General features: G+C 45.9%; 1 protein-coding gene across 4 annotated transcripts in view; it reads left to right on the top strand.

Annotated features, from left to right (window-relative positions):
* The first annotated feature begins 629 nt into the window (after window positions 1-629).
* Nr1i2 (nuclear receptor subfamily 1 group I member 2) overlaps window positions 630-15308 on the top strand; it is a 45818-nt gene continuing 31139 nt past the window's right edge. For 2 of the 4 annotated variants that reach the window (XM_021185194.2, XM_021185195.2), the window contains exon 1: window positions 630-946. The gene's annotated coding sequence lies outside the window, so the exon portion shown is untranslated. Of the gene's footprint in view, window positions 947-1108; window positions 1326-1361; window positions 1761-15308 lie in introns of those variants that run through there. The other 2 variants (XM_021185193.2, XM_029470508.1) reach the window with 2 other exon arrangements.

The following is a 15308-nucleotide window of genomic DNA, read 5'->3' as shown; positions in this document are numbered from 1 at the left end:
CCCATTCTGGAATCCTGCCCATTCATCTCAGTACAGAAAAAAAAAGACCTGCTTCCACTGGTAGAAATAAGTGTCCCTTGTCAGGCTTCCCAGATATGCAAGCCCCCAGGGCCAAGGACACCCCGATGATGTCCCGCTACCCCAGAGCTCACTAGACAGGAAGCTCCTAGAAGGGGCTGAGAGAAGAAAAAGCTCTCAGACTGTTCCTGGTAGTCCCAGCCAGCTTTCTGTCCTGTGGTTGGAACTGCAAGGTCATGCCTGTCTCGAAGCTATTTCCTCCCTCTCTCTCATATCAACAAGCCAGTGCCATGTGTGTGGCCTTTTCCTTACTTTACATAAGAAGTAGTAAACTACTTCTGTCCAGGAAATTGACTTAGGAAAAAAAAAGTGTTAGGAGCTATAGATTCAAAGACACGTTACCTCTAGAGGCAAAATCACCCTCAGAGAGGCAAACATTGGCCCAGAATTACTTAGAGCAAACACTTAAAACACACTTCCCCTCCCTTACATGTTTTACAGTGAAGACAACTATGAAAAAAATAGGAAGGGGATATAACAAGAGTAAATACGGTAATCTGGTCATTGCTAGCTCAGGTGCTGGACTTGGGACTTAGGAGTGCCAACTGGGGCCTCTTACTACATTGGACCTGGGGTGTACTGTGGGCAAGAACAAGTATGGTTCCTATGCCTGTGGACAACATAGCCTAAGATTAGCTGAGGGTGAGAATCGGGCATAGATACTGCTCTTTTGTCTACCTGGATGGTCAGCCTCTCCCTAGGAGCCTGACCTTGGCTCGTAGGAAACACTGAGGACTTAAGCTGAGATCTTCGTGTGCAACCAGGTAGCCACGGCAGGTGTGCTGAGCTCTGGGCAGAACCATCGTTCCTGATTCTTCAAGGTGGACCCCAAGGGGGAAATCCAACAAAAGCAGTGGCCCCCAGACAGGTATGATTTTCCCTTCTTTCTCTGTCTAAGAGTCAGATGCCCTCTTCCTCTGAACAGAAGGCTTATGGGAATACAAATGGGGTCGGAGGTCAGCAATGTGAAGGAGTATGGAGGACAATGACACCTTTTTCTCTCCTCTTCTCCTTCCTGGGTCAAACAAAGCATGAAGACAATTGTGGAGCCAAGGTGCCCTGCTACCTGGCCTACACTTGTGTTGCCAGGAAGCATCACAACAGAAGCCTTGTGTATGTGACATCAGGCATTAGACAGGCAGCCGAGCCCCTTCTGTGACAGGGTTGGAGTCCCTGACCTAGGAAACACCGCTGCTGAAGACCGTGAGAACCAGGAACTATTAGCACTGGCTCCCAGAGCTTGTCAGGTTAGTGCTGGCAGCCCCCGGGGACATAGACAGTGGCAGGATGGTCACAAGACCTCACATTGTCATTAGTGGTGTCTCAGTACACACTATATCCATGTACAGTGGTCTGCTTTAGACTCTGTTTGTCGGAGTCTTTCCTGTTATGTTCAGTACCCTAGGTCCCATCTCTGCTCCATACAACGGCCCGAGGCGCAGGCTAGAGACATGGCTTTAAGGCTCCTCCACATCCAGGAGCTACCTTAGCAGATGCCTTCAAGGCCACCAAACCTTCCCTCTGTGCTTCAGGTGTGGCATTGTCCCTTGCACGTGCAGGACTGTTTTTCATTGCTGCTGGGAAGGCAAAGGACCGCCACACAGATGAAAAGTGGCCGAATTATCTACACTGAGAGGAATCCTTGGTCTCTAACGACTTGGCCAGAGTCTAAAGTATTCCAAGTAAGGCCTCTGAAGCTGTGGCTTACCCTGTTCTTTAATAGACTTTTTTTTAATACACAAAAATACTTGCTTAAAGATGCTTTATTTATATAATGAATGTAATCTAAACTGGGATCAGCAAGTTATAGCTCATGGGCCAAGTCTGGCCCATCAGCTATTTTTTTTTTTTAATCAATAAAGTTGTACTGAAACACAAAGTTATGAGGCTGGTTTTGCCCCATAACAGCGGAAGCAAATGGTTCTACACAGAAGATGTCGCCGACTTGTCTACAGGCAATCTGCCTGATGCTAAATGACTGGGAAATAAACACAGTCGACCACTGCAAAGCCAATTAGACTGGTTTTGTAGGTGGCCACTGTTTAAACTGTCGAGGGACTCATGACTGATTGCATGCTCAGTAAAATGCAGTGTAAATACAGCTAACTGCTTCTCCTAGTCCCCGTCTCCCACCAAAGCAACTGGCATGGTGTGTGTATGCCAGACCACAGTCTTTGCATCCATGTCTGTGTTCACGTACAAACCAACCCAACTGCCACGGGATTTTTCCACCGTGCAGGACTTAAGGTCTTCCCCATCCACATAGAACCATGCCCTGTTTATTTTAACTGCTTTAGGATTTAAGTGTTTGTTTTTAAAGTTTTTGTTGCAAGCATCTATTCAGCGTGTATGTATGTGCGAGCATACCTGCCATGGCGTGCGTGTGGGAGGTCGGAGGATAAATGGCAGGGGTCCGTTCTCTCCTTCCACCATGTGGGTTCCAGAGAAGGAGCTCAGGTCTTCGAGCTTGATGGCAAATACTGCTTCCCTGTACATGCTCACTACCTCTGCTTCTTACAACCTTTCTTTCTTTCTTTCTTTCTTTCTTTCTTTCTTTCTTTCTTTCTTTCTTTCTTTCTTTCTTTCTTTCTTTCTTTCTTCTTTTTTAAATTGGATACTTTCTTTATTTACATTTCAAATGTTATCCCCTTTCCCCGTTTCCCTCCCTCCTGGAAACACCCTATCCCATTCTCCCTCCTCCTGCTTCTATGAGGGTGCTCCTCCACCTCCCCACCCAGCCACTCCCACCTCCCCACCCTTGATTCCCCTACACTGGGGCATCTATCAAGCCTTCGTAGGACCAAGGACCTTTCCTCTCATTGATGCCTGACAAGGCCGTCCTCTGCTATATATGCAGCTGGAGCCTTTGTTGTTAGCTTAGTCCCTGGGAGCTCTGGGAGTTCTGGTTGGTTGATATTGCTGTTCATCCTATGGTGTTACAAACCCCTTCAACTTCTTTAGTCCTTTCTCTAACTCCTCTACTGGGGACCCTGCACTCAGTCCAATGGTTGGTTGAGAGCATCCACCTCGTTATTTGTAAGGCTCTGGCAGGGCCTCTCAGGAGACAGCCACATCAGGCTCCTTTCAGCATGCACTTCTTGGCATTCACACTACTGTCTGGATTTAGTAACTGCATATGGGATGAATCCCCAGGTGGGACAGTCTCTGGGCGACCTTTCCTTTATTCTCTGCTCTACACTTTCTCTCCATATTTCCTCCTGTGAGTATTTTGTTCTCCTTTTAAGAAGGATTGAAGTCCCCACACATTGGTCTTCCTTCCTTTTGAGCTTCATGTGGTCTGTGAATTGTATCTTGGTTATTTGGAGCTTTGGGGCTAATATTCACATATCAGTGAATGGACACCATATGTTCTTACAACCTTTCTGCCACCCTCTTCTGTAAAGATGCCTTGGAGGAAGAAGGGAGATGAGGCTGTTCACTTAGAGCCAAGCACTCTGCTGTCTTATTTTTGTATGTTGACCAGTTGTGAGCCTCTGTATCAATCACGTGGCACTGCATGAAAAAGCCTTCCCTGAGGAGGGTCGAAGGATACAACAGTCTATGGGTATGAAGCTAAGAAGTTAGGGTTCAGTTTGACAGTATGTCTATTTAGCAGAATGATAATATTAGGTTCCCCTCCAAGGTCAGCCATGGAGTTTTGGCCCATTTAGTGGTACCAGGTTTGACTTGTGCCTTGTGAGGTGGACCTTTCACCCAATTAGAAAGTTGTTGCTCACTCCCATAATATCCCTGCCACTACTGCGGCAGGGTGCGTTCTCTGCCAGACTCATCTTTATGGTAGCTTGAAGGGCTGGTTCACTTGCAGGGCAGGGCTGCAGATGCCTTTTCTCCCCTGATTATGTGTGTAGAACCTTTCAGCACCACTAAAGCTAGGCAGTAGGGATGACATTTCCTGGTCATCACTAGCTCGATTCTTCCGTGTCTTATGATGTACAGACCTAGGCTAGTGTCTGTAGCTCTAGGGTTTTACCATCAAATCCTAGGGAGAAACCAAGAGCAATGGCAACAGCTTGTATGTTTGGGGGAAGAGCTGTGAAACTGCCTTGACCAACAACTTGAATACAAGTAGCCCACACCTAGCCCTGGGATTTTTATATTCTAGCCCATGGTGCCCAGGACAAGCCATTGTCGTTCCTCTTCTCCCGTTATAGGGTAGCTCCATTTAAACTCCTTTAATATACACATATATTTTAGGAAGATTTCACTGCATATGTTTCCATGTGACTTTTCCAAAGGTCTTTAGAGTCGGTTATCCTTCCCCATACCCTCTCCTCCATCCTGTCTTCTCAGCTTGTACCCCATTTAACCCTTCCTATTCCATTCCTATCCCCTTTCCCTTCTTACACTGTGTTCTAACCCCCTTCCTTGAAATCCCTCTTCCATTCCCCCTTACTAATTTTCTGCCTTCTATAGGCTCCCCAACTTAAACACGTGCATCTAAATATTCAAAGCTAGCATCTACATATGGGGGACAAATTGTGGCCTTTGTCTTTTCCTCATTCAGAATGATTACTTCTGCTACATCTATTTACCTGCAGGATTCATTTTTCTTTACAGTTGAGGAATATCTCACTATGTATGTATACCACATTTTCTACTCCTCAGTTGGGAGAAACCTAAGCCATTATCATTTCATAGACATTGTGAATAGAATAGCAATGAATGCAGATTTCTGTTTCCTTGATTATAAGCTGAAGGGCATTCTTTTAAAAATATTTAATTTTTTGGGTATGTGTCTGATCCCAGCATCCATATGATCAGAAGCATTGAGTGTCCCGGAACTTGGTTTCCCAATGGTTGTGAACTGCCACATGGGTGCTGGGAGCCAAACTCTGGTCCCCTGTGATAGCTGTCAATGCTCTTACCCTCTAAGCCATCTCTCTAGGCCCAGCTGAGTGTTCTTTTTCTATAATTTTATAATATGTTCTTCTTTCTTAAGTTACCTATTTATATCCTGAGATCATCTTTTTTGTTTGTTCAGTTTTTTGAAACAGGGTCCTATGTAACCCAGGCTGGCCTCAGACTTGCTCTGTAGCTAGGGCTAGCCTTCAACTCCTGACCTCCCAGCCTCTGACTCCTAAATGCTGGCACCACAAGTATGTGGCTTTGTGCCCAGCCTTAGCTCATCTTGTACTGAGCCATTTTCCTCATTCAAAGGAGCCTGTTGCTTGTACATGGAGCTAATCCTGTATTTAGTCCGGGGTCATTCTGTGTCACTGGTTTGACTGGTAGCATCCTTCCACTGACTCGACACAGGAGAACCTGTTTTCTGCTCTTGGTCTTGCTCTGATAAGCTTATTTAAGGAGACTTTTTTTCCAGCCTTTAGAATTAAGAAGGTATTTTAGCAAACTTTTATGACTTAAAATTAAGTTTATAGTTCACATGCGATTATTTCAACGAATTAGTCTAGAAAAGGTTGATCTTTCCCTGACTCATTTGAAACGTTACGTTTGTCACCACAGTAAAATAATTGTCTTCTTAGACCCTCCCCCTGAGCCTATCCCACTATGGATTTCATATTTTCTAACTTTTCTCCTGGAGATCTGTTTGGTTTTTAGCTGTTTTATCTGGGCACTATATCGAATTCTCTTAAGGGTTGCAATAGATCCCTTTGGGATTTCTAGATAGAAAGTCATATTTTTTAAGTACAATAGATTTTTATCCCTTCCTTTTTTTTATATAGCTTAATTTTTTCTTACTGTTTTTTTAATGACCATCATGCATAAAATGAACGATATCTGTGACAGAGAACAGTCTTGGGTTGATGCACTCTATCGAATGGTCTGTATACCATACTTCTTTGCTTGGTTTTTGAGATTTCTTTTTATTGGTGTGGTTGTCTTGCCTGCATGTTGTCTGTGCACCACATGTGTGTCTGATGTCCACAGAGGCAGAAGAGGGCACTGAATTCCCTGGAAGTGGAATTGCAGATGTTTGTGAACTGCTATGTGGACACACTGGGAATCAAACCCAGGTTGCCTAGGAGAACAGCCAGTGCTCTTGACCACTGAGCCATCTCCCCCAGCCCTGGATGCTAGAATTCTAAGGAGTGCTGCACCTAGAAATATAACATTCTTGCCTTGTTCCTAAGGTTAATGTCATGTTGTAAATTCCTGTTTCCTGGTCCCCCCGCCGTGGGATTTTTTGAACATGGGGCTGACTCGGCTTTCCTCTAGAAGATTACAGTACTGAAGGGACCCACTGTTAACTTGGGAGTCAGTCACGGAACACACACGTGGCATAAACTGGAACTCAAGCCAGTGTGATTGTGGGTTTGTCAGGAATTCTCAACGCAGCTATTTCTCCTTACCTCACCTGGAGCCACACCAGAAGAGGCTCTGAGCTGCTGTGCTGGCTGGCCTCTGTGGCATCATACCGAGGCAGGCAATGACCCGAGGGCATCCTGGTTCATGCTGAAGGCCATGACCTCATCCACCACGCCTCCTTAACCCTTCTGCTTCCAGTGTCCCTGTACCATCCCAGGCTCCAGGTCTGGAGGAAATAACCCTTTCTGTGTGGTACTAGTTATAAAACCTGGATTTTCACTTTAATGAGAAGCTTGTCTGTGTATAGAGATTTCTAAAAAATGCCATGCACGGAGCTCATGAAGTCCTTGTCTGATTAACCAAGAATTTAAAAATCCTGAGTGGGTGTTGAGTTTTAGCAAATGCTTTTTAGACTTTCTTAGAGTCTCTCTCCGCCTCCCTTCCCCTTACTCCCTCCCTCCCCATCCCATGTGTGTGTGTGTGTGTGTGTCTGTCTGTCTGTCTGTCTGTCTGTCTGTCTGTCTGTCTGTCTGTGCAGGAGGTAGAAGGGAGTAGGGAGGAGACCTTTGGTCTCTGTGATTCCCTGAACGAGCTGAAATCAGCAGGAAAGGGCAGCATTTCCTCCCTTGTAACTGCTTCCAGCTCAACAGTCTTCAGTGCTTCTGGGAGAAATAGTTGAAGGGTTTTCATCTTCACGGTGAATGGACTTTCTCAGTTAGGTGGCTATTCCAAGGTGGATGGGTACAGAAATAGAGAAGGGATGACATTAGCGGGAGTGACAGGGCTGCCATGACCAGTACTCAGTCTCAGAGCCACTCCAGATGTTGGTTCTGGACCTGGGGTGTCAGTGAGGCCTCTTTTGCACATGGGACCTCCCATGTGGTCTGTTTAGAGGAGGCTGGGGAAAATACCCTGCTCCCTAGAATCTGTTCGTTCACTCAGCCACCCCATACACCTCCGGCACTCCCAAAACACACAGAGAATAGTTTCCCTCTGAAACATGAGGCAAAGAAGCAGATTGAAGCTCCCGTGGGAGCACAAACTAACTCTCGGTCTCTCTGAGGGGTTGAAGTGTGAATCCATGGGTGTTGTGGCAGTACACATGCCCGTAGAGATAGGCACTAAGTCAGAGACTGCAGTTACCTGTTAGATACTGGGCAGGGGTACAGGGTGTACTTGTACTGACAGCCATGCCATCTTTCACCCATATCCAGGCAGAGTCGCAAGCCATCTGACCTCTCCCATCTGTTGGCTGAGGCCAGGAAGCACAAAGGCCAGCTTTCATTGATAGCAGCTCAGTTCTGTTAGGATACATGACTTGGGGTTTGCTATCTAAATGACCTCTGGAGATCACTTCCATGCTAAGGCTAAGGGGGAGGAGTGCTTTGTTTACAATACCTAAACCATTTCAAAACAAATCTTCTTCCATGAAATTTGTGACTATCTATCCATTTAAAGTACAGATTAATCACATAAGTGGGGTCAGGGGAGAAGTCCAGCCTTTGAGCGCCTTCACTAACCCAGGCACACCTCAGAGCCCCTCAGTGTGCCTCATTCCTTGTTCTGTCCATCTGGGAATAAACCCTGCCCTGCCCACGCCACAGACATCTCTACATGAAGTCATGATTTTGAAATCATTTTGTAAACAGCAAAAGCCTGTGTAAATGTTAGCCAATACATTTACCAATCTTCTCCTCTTGTTGGACAAAGTTGGTAGTTCTCTAAGTAAGTTCAACTTCCCCACTTTGGTCATCGAATACAATTTTCCCCTGGAAAACTTTCCGACACAGTTCAAAATCCATGCCTCTCAGATGTAGACGGCTGTATGACCTTGGCTGCCTGTAGATGCCACATGATCTGCTCTGAACTCCAGTTCCTCACTCCTCCAGGCTGCTTCTCTGACTTCCCTGTTCTGGACGACTCCGTCCGTGCACAAGGCAGGATACTTAAACCAGATCAATATATAGATTTTCCTTGTAAAGGTTTTTTTTTTCTCTCTCTCTCCTTCTTCTATTTCTCCTCCTCCTCCTTCTCTCCTCCTTTTTTTTTACATTTTAAATAGGCTTAAACATACTCATACATTTTTATTATAATAATTTCTGCGTTTTTAACAATGCTACATTTGAACTCAGGGTGTCACTCATGTCAGGCAAACCTCTGCACAGAGCCACACCCTCAGTTTTGTTTGTTCACATTTCATATATGCATATAACATATTTTATTCCCTGTCCCCACCTGTCTTTTATTTCCTTTCCTCCCTGCCAGCCCCTTTCCCAGAGTCATATCTTTCAGGTTTGGCTTTGTGGTCCGTTTAGTTTAACCAGGGCTGTCTATTTGGCCATGAGATTGGAACTATGCACAGGAACCTGGTAGGGTCATTGGGGTACACAAGCTGAGGGCAATGACTGCCCTTCTCCCTGAATCTGCCCTTAACAATTTAGTGTGGTTCAGTAACGGGAAGCGTATTGACGTTGTTGTGCAATGCCTCTCCAGATTGTCATTCTGTGACATCAGATCTGTGTGTCCATGAAGCCCTTCCCCATTCCTTTCCCCTGCAGCTAGTTAAATGCTTGCTGTTTCTTTGAGTCTGGCTATGTGTTCGTCTCACTTAAAGAAAAACCACACATGGTTTGTTTTGCAGTTGGTGCCTTTGGTTTAGCATACTGTCCTCAAAGCAGTAGTATCTTACAGTACACAGTACTATAGCACATGGTAGTACCTTACAGTGCATGGTACTATAGCACATGGTAGCACCTTACAGCACACGGTACTATAGCACCCGGTAGCACCTTACAGCACACAGTACTATAGCACACGGTAGCACCTTACAGCACACAGTACTATAGCACACGGTAGCACCTTACAGCACACAGTANTATAGCACACGGTAGCACCTTACAGCACACAGTACTATAGCACACGGTAGCACCTTACAGCACACAGTACTATAGCACACGGTAGCACCTTACAGTACATGGTACTATAGCACACGATAGCCCATTGTAGGATTGTAGGACTGACTTTCTTCTAGGGGTTAGCTAGTACTTCATCATTTTGTTGGTCAATTCTTCGAAGGGATCATTAGTGTTCCTGGTGGTGCTAAGGGTGTTCCCTAGAGCCCTGTACAATCGAGGCAAGGGCTCTACCACTAAAGGCAAATCCTCAGCCCACCATCAATCTGGTGATGACATGAATTCCGTCCACCTTTTGGGTCTGCTGAACAAAGCTACTGTGCTCAAGGCTGTGGAAACGTCTCTTCAAGACTCCAACCTCAGTTGTCTTTACTTAGACCTAGAAGCGGATAATATATTAACTCCATTATTCATTGTTTGAGAACTATCGTGACTTTTATTTTTAAAATACTGGCTGTACCATTTCAGACTGCACCAGCAGGTCATAAGGACCTTGGTTGCCTTGCACCATTGCCAATGTCTTTTATCTGCTGAGATAGCTACCATCCTAACGAATGCGGGGCAGTACTGTGTTAAAGCTTTGATTTGCAATTTTAATGATTATAAAGAGGTTGAACATCTTTTCCGGTCCCTTTTGGCAAGTGATGTACTTCTAGGTTTTTGGGGTTTGGGTTTGTTTTTAAAGGCGTGCCATGTAATGATCATAATTTTTTTTTCTGTGCAATTTCCTGCAAATTGGAAGACACTATTAAAGTGGTTAGATAACAGTCCATTCACTTCCTGCAAGCAGTTCTGGGCCACACAATACTCTGTTTGCTTTCTCTTCTGCTTGCAGCCTGTTGTCCTCTTGGAAGCTGGCGGGTGTGACCCTGTACAACGCCACACAGGCACCCACAACGTGCTACGGAGCCTAGTGTAACAAATCTCCAATCTGCAGTGGCAGCTCTGTGGGAAAAGAACAGTTTGCCAGTTCGTTTTCATTTCTTATTATTTTCCCCAATGTTTTATTTAATGCCTTTGAGTATGGCAATCTGTAAGTAAAATCAAAGCAGTCAGCCCTTTAATGGTGCTCTGTCTCCATGGGAGTTTGATGCCCACACTCAGTAGGACAGCAGCTGAATGTGTCAGCAGGCCACTTGTCCCTAGGGGACAATCCCACCATCCCTCACATGCTCCAAAAAGACCCCCAAATACTTCTTTTTCCCGTAAGTCTGACCCTGTTCCCATTGGGAGCCCTCTGGGGTGGGCAGAGGAGCAAAAGGGAAGGCTACTGGGCAGCCTCCTGTAGATTCAGGCTGGGCAGTTTGTAATAATCTCCCATACAGGGACGGGGCGGGGGGTGGGTCGGCTATGGACACTCACATGTGGCACCACTGTCCCTTCATGTAATTGCCTTCTTCTGACAGGGTTAGAAAGAAAGTCATTCTTTCGTCTCTCCTTGGCCCTTGTCCTCAGAAGGACTCTTTATCCAAGCACAATCAGACTAGTGAGCTACATGACTGGTTTAAGTATTAGATTATTTTTCAGGGGTTTGTGATGTTTGATTCATCTTTCCTAACACTTGTAATTTCCGATGACTTCTCTTTTCATTTTTCCCTCATAAATGCAATATCCTCTTTGGTATCTATATGTATACTTTTAACTTTCCGTTCATTTTACTCATTTGTCCATTTCTCGAGACACAGTCTCTCTCTTGCTCTGTGCATCTCAGAGGGTTTTTGGAATTCTCGGTGTAAGTTAGACTAGACTCGAGCCCGTAATCCCCACTGCCTCAGCATCCTGAGTGCTAAAATTACAAGAACTGATCCACCAAGCCAGCGTAGTGTTGTTTTCCTGGGGTGGGATTCCCCACACAGTGTCACCTTCACTCATAGTCGCTGACTGAGGGCCCATTAGCTAAGCTGATGAATTTTACCTCCCAAATACTCCTGACTCAGAGGTTGGCTTGTGGCTGGGATGGTAAGGATACAGGACAGCAAAGGCCCTGGAAAAGAGTAAAATGCAGACTCTGTGGTGACCCTTCTTTTGGGCATGATCCCAGAGAGCCTCTGGGCAGGCAGGCTCTTAAGGGATGTCCCATAACAGCCCAGCCTTCTTGAGTCTGGGGGAGGGAGCAGGACGAATGAGCAATGAAAAACCCCTAAGGAGTGTACTATTAGCTCAATCAACCTCATATTCTGACTTGTTCCGGCTGCCCAAGCAACCGTGTCTCCCTCATTTATTGTGCCCAAACTGCAGCTGTGTCCATTTTTCTGATTCTTCCCTGGCTTTTTGTACCAACCAACTGCCTCTCTTTTGTCTCATGCTGCCTTAAGGAATTCATCCATCATTCCGGTTTCTCTTTGGCTACATTTCTCTCTCTCTCTCTCTCTCTCTCTCTCTCTCTCTCTCTCTCNCTCTCTCTCTCTCTCTCTCTCTCCCCTCCCTCCCTCTCTCCCTCCCTCTCTCCTTCCCTCCTTCCCTCCTTCCCTGTTTCTCTTCCTCCTTCTCTATCTCCTTCTCCTCTCCAGGGTCTTACTATGTAGCCTTGGTTGACCTGAACCTCACTATGTAGATCAGGCTGGCCTGGAATTCACAAGAGCTCTTCCTGCCTCTGCCTCCTGAGAGCTGGGAGTAAAGGCGCATGCCACTAGGCTGCCCTGCAATCTCTTAGCACTCTCTGCAGGGGTTCAAGGTCTCGAACTTCCATTCTGTCCCAGCACTGTACATTCTGTACCTGCCTCTTCTCCGCTGGCCATTCCTTGTCTAGGATTTGTCTCCCTCTCCTATCTAACAGGGATTGGCTAGTCACCCTATCTCTCTGATAAACATCCCAACCTAATCTTATTCTTTCTTGCATCAAAGGCCCTACTTCCCATGGCTGTCCGGGGTTTCTGCCTGTGGGCATGGGCGAGTTAGTGAGTGGCTCACCTTTGCTCTCCTATACTTTCTAAAGATTTAGCTCCAAAGGTTACAGTGGGACTGCCTCACCTCCCTTTCACTTTCCCTGCACTGAAAGTCTGTTGTAATACCTTCTCTCTGTCTTTCTCTGCATGTCCCTCTGCAAAGACAAGTTCTGTTCTCTCTCTGTGTCTCTCTTTCTCTCTCTCTGTCTGTCTCTTTCTTTGACTCAGTCTCTTTCTGTCTCTCTGTCTGCCTCTCTCTCTCTCTCTCTCTCTCTCTGACTTGGTCCCTCTGTCTCTCTGTGTCTGTCTCTGTTTCTGTCTCTCTGTCCTCTCCCTCTCTTCTCTCTTTTTTCTCTCTCCTCTCCTCTTCTCTCTCTTTGTCTTTCTCTCTCTCTCTCTGTCTCTCTCTTTGATTTAGTCTCTCTGTCTCTTTGTCTCTGTCTCTCTCTTACTTAGTCTCTCTGTCTCTGACTGTCTCTCTGTATCTGTCCCTGTTTCTGTCTCTCTGTGTCTGTCTCTGCTTCTGTCTCTCTCTGTCTCTCTGTCTGTTTCTCTCTCTGTCTCTCTCTCTCTCTGTGTGTCTCTCTCTCTTTCTCTCATTGTCTATCCTGACGCACGGAGTCCTCTGAGATCACTGAAGCATTCACATGGATGAGCTACAGTGTGACATCATCCTCTGTGGGTCCATATCTCAATATCTTAGGAGTGTGGAACTGAGTCAGGGTCTGACAGACCAAAGCTCAATCTAAACTCCATCGAGGCCCCTCACCCAGAGCCAGGAACACTGCCCTGCCAGGATCCCTGTGCTGAGCTGCTTTCTAATCTCTGTCCTTCTCTTTGTTGTCTGCACACTGAGCAACTTCACTTCTAATCCTTTAAGGCGGCTTCTGCGTCCTTCCCGTGCCTTTCTTGGGTGCCATTTTTTAAAAGGCTCTTCCTACCCCCCATTGAACTGCTCCATGTATCTGTCAGACACGGATGGGATCAGTGAGGGTTCACGTCTGTAGTCTCAGTCCTGAGGTATCACACGCCCTTCCTGTCTATGCCAGTAGCCAGGTTTGAATAAGGGGGATTCATTACAAGAAAAGCACAAGTCTTCTGAATGTGTCCTTTCACGGCACTTTGGTGGCACTGGGTATTTCACTGGTTCGTAGAGTACAACATTTTTTTCAACGTTATGCTTTTTGTCCAATTTATTTGTCATTGTCATTGTCCTTTTTAAAGTTTTCCTTGTTTCAATATTTGGACCAGTGCAGGCTTGATTTTTTAAATTATTTTTTTATGTAAAGATTTTTTTATCATATATTTTGGTCATGGTTTCCCTATCTTCTGACTCCTCCTAGATCCTCTCCTCCTCCCTATCCACCCAAGTTTAAATTCTCTCTCTCTCTCTCAGAAAAACAAACAAAAATATCAATAAGACAAAAGAAAACAAAATCAAACAAACCAACCATGGAGCTTGTTTCATGTTGGCCAACCACTCCTGAGCCCCGGGCCTGCCCTGGAATGAGGTTGCTACACTGTTTTCATTTGCCAGCAAGTAACAATTGCTGACAGCTTCTTGGTTAGTCGAGGGACCCTGTCGCTCCTTTCCCCTCTCAGTTCTGGGACCCTGTCAAGTTTGAGCATGTGCAGGTCTTGTGTCTGCTGCCACGGCAACGGTTAGTTCCTGTGTGTATCAGCCCTTCATGTTTCCTTGGAGTCAGTCATCCACCATCCCGACTCTTACAATCTTTCTGTTGTTTCTTCCAAATAGATTTCTGAGCCTTGAGGGGAGGGTCTTGATAAACACATTCCATTTAGAACTGAGTTATCCCAAGTCTCTCACTCCTTATATAATTGTCTGGTTATGGGTCTCTGTGTTAATTCCCATCTACTGCAAAAAGAATATTCTCTGATGAGGGTTGAGCAAAGACCTGATCTGTGCAGCAATATGTCATTAGGAGCCTTTTGTTGCTGTTCCTACAGTATTATAGTGGCATCAGGTTTGCCCTCAGGCCTATGACTTACCTAGTCTTAGTTTCTTGGTGGTGACAGCATGAGTCCCATCATTCTGTGCAGGAGTATTTTCTCTCATTGTTGTACATCAAGTACCTCTCCATTCAGACGTGGTATGTCCCTTAGTGCTTGTTTTGACTCTCATCTTAGTTCTCCTGAGATGTTCTGGGATGAATTTATGAATTGGAATTACACACACACACACACACACACACACACACACACACCACCACCACCACCACCACCACCACCAAATAAAAGGCACCCTTTTAGTGAAAGCCACTAAAAACTGTTTTTCTTTTTGCTGACTGCATGACTTCTTGCCTGCTAAATTCTTATCTATCACTGTGCTGGTTTGAACATGCTTGACCCATGGGGAGTGGCACTATTAGGAGGTGCGGCCTGATTGGAGGAGGTGTAGCCTTGTTAGAGGAAGTGTGTCAGGTGGAGGCAGAGCTCTGAGTCTCACGCATATGCTCAAGTGTGTCTGGCCAGTGTGGGATCAGAGCCTCCTTCTGGCTGCCTGTGGAAGACAATCTCCTTCTGGGTGCCTTCAGATCAAGATGTAGAACTCTCAACATCTCCAGCACCATGTCTGTCTGCTATGCTTCCCACCATGATGATAACGGACTAAACCTTTGAAACTGTAAAGCAGACCTGATGAAATGTTTGCTTTTATAGGAGTTGCCATGGTCATGGTGTCCCCTTCACAGCAATAGAACAGTGACTGCTAAGACAGTCACCCTAGTTCGATTTATTGTAGCTGTGATGCAATACTCACCCAAAGCAACCCAGGTTACAGCTTACCCGCCATCATGGAGGAAGGTCAGGCAGGAACTGTAGCAGAGGCCACAGCGACATGCTGCTTACCAGCTTGCTCTTTATCGATTGACTTTCTTATATAACCCATGACCACCTGCCCGGAGATGGCACCACCCACAGTGGGCTGTGTCCTCTGAAATTGACGTTAATCAAGACAGTGCCAGCTGGGCGTGGTGGCGCACGCCTTTAATACCAGCACTCGGGAGGCAGAGGCAGGTGGATTTCTTAGTTCGAGGCCAGCCTGGTCTACAAAGTGAGTTCCAGGGCTACACAGAGAAACCCTGTCTCGAAAAACCAAAAAAAAAAAAAAAAAAAAAAAAAAAAA

The sequence above is a fragment of the Mus caroli genome, chromosome 16, assembly GCF_900094665.2.
Source record: "Mus caroli chromosome 16, CAROLI_EIJ_v1.1, whole genome shotgun sequence".
Lineage (NCBI taxonomy): Eukaryota > Metazoa > Chordata > Mammalia > Rodentia > Muridae > Mus > Mus caroli.
This window is presented reverse-complemented; position numbering and strand designations above follow the sequence as displayed.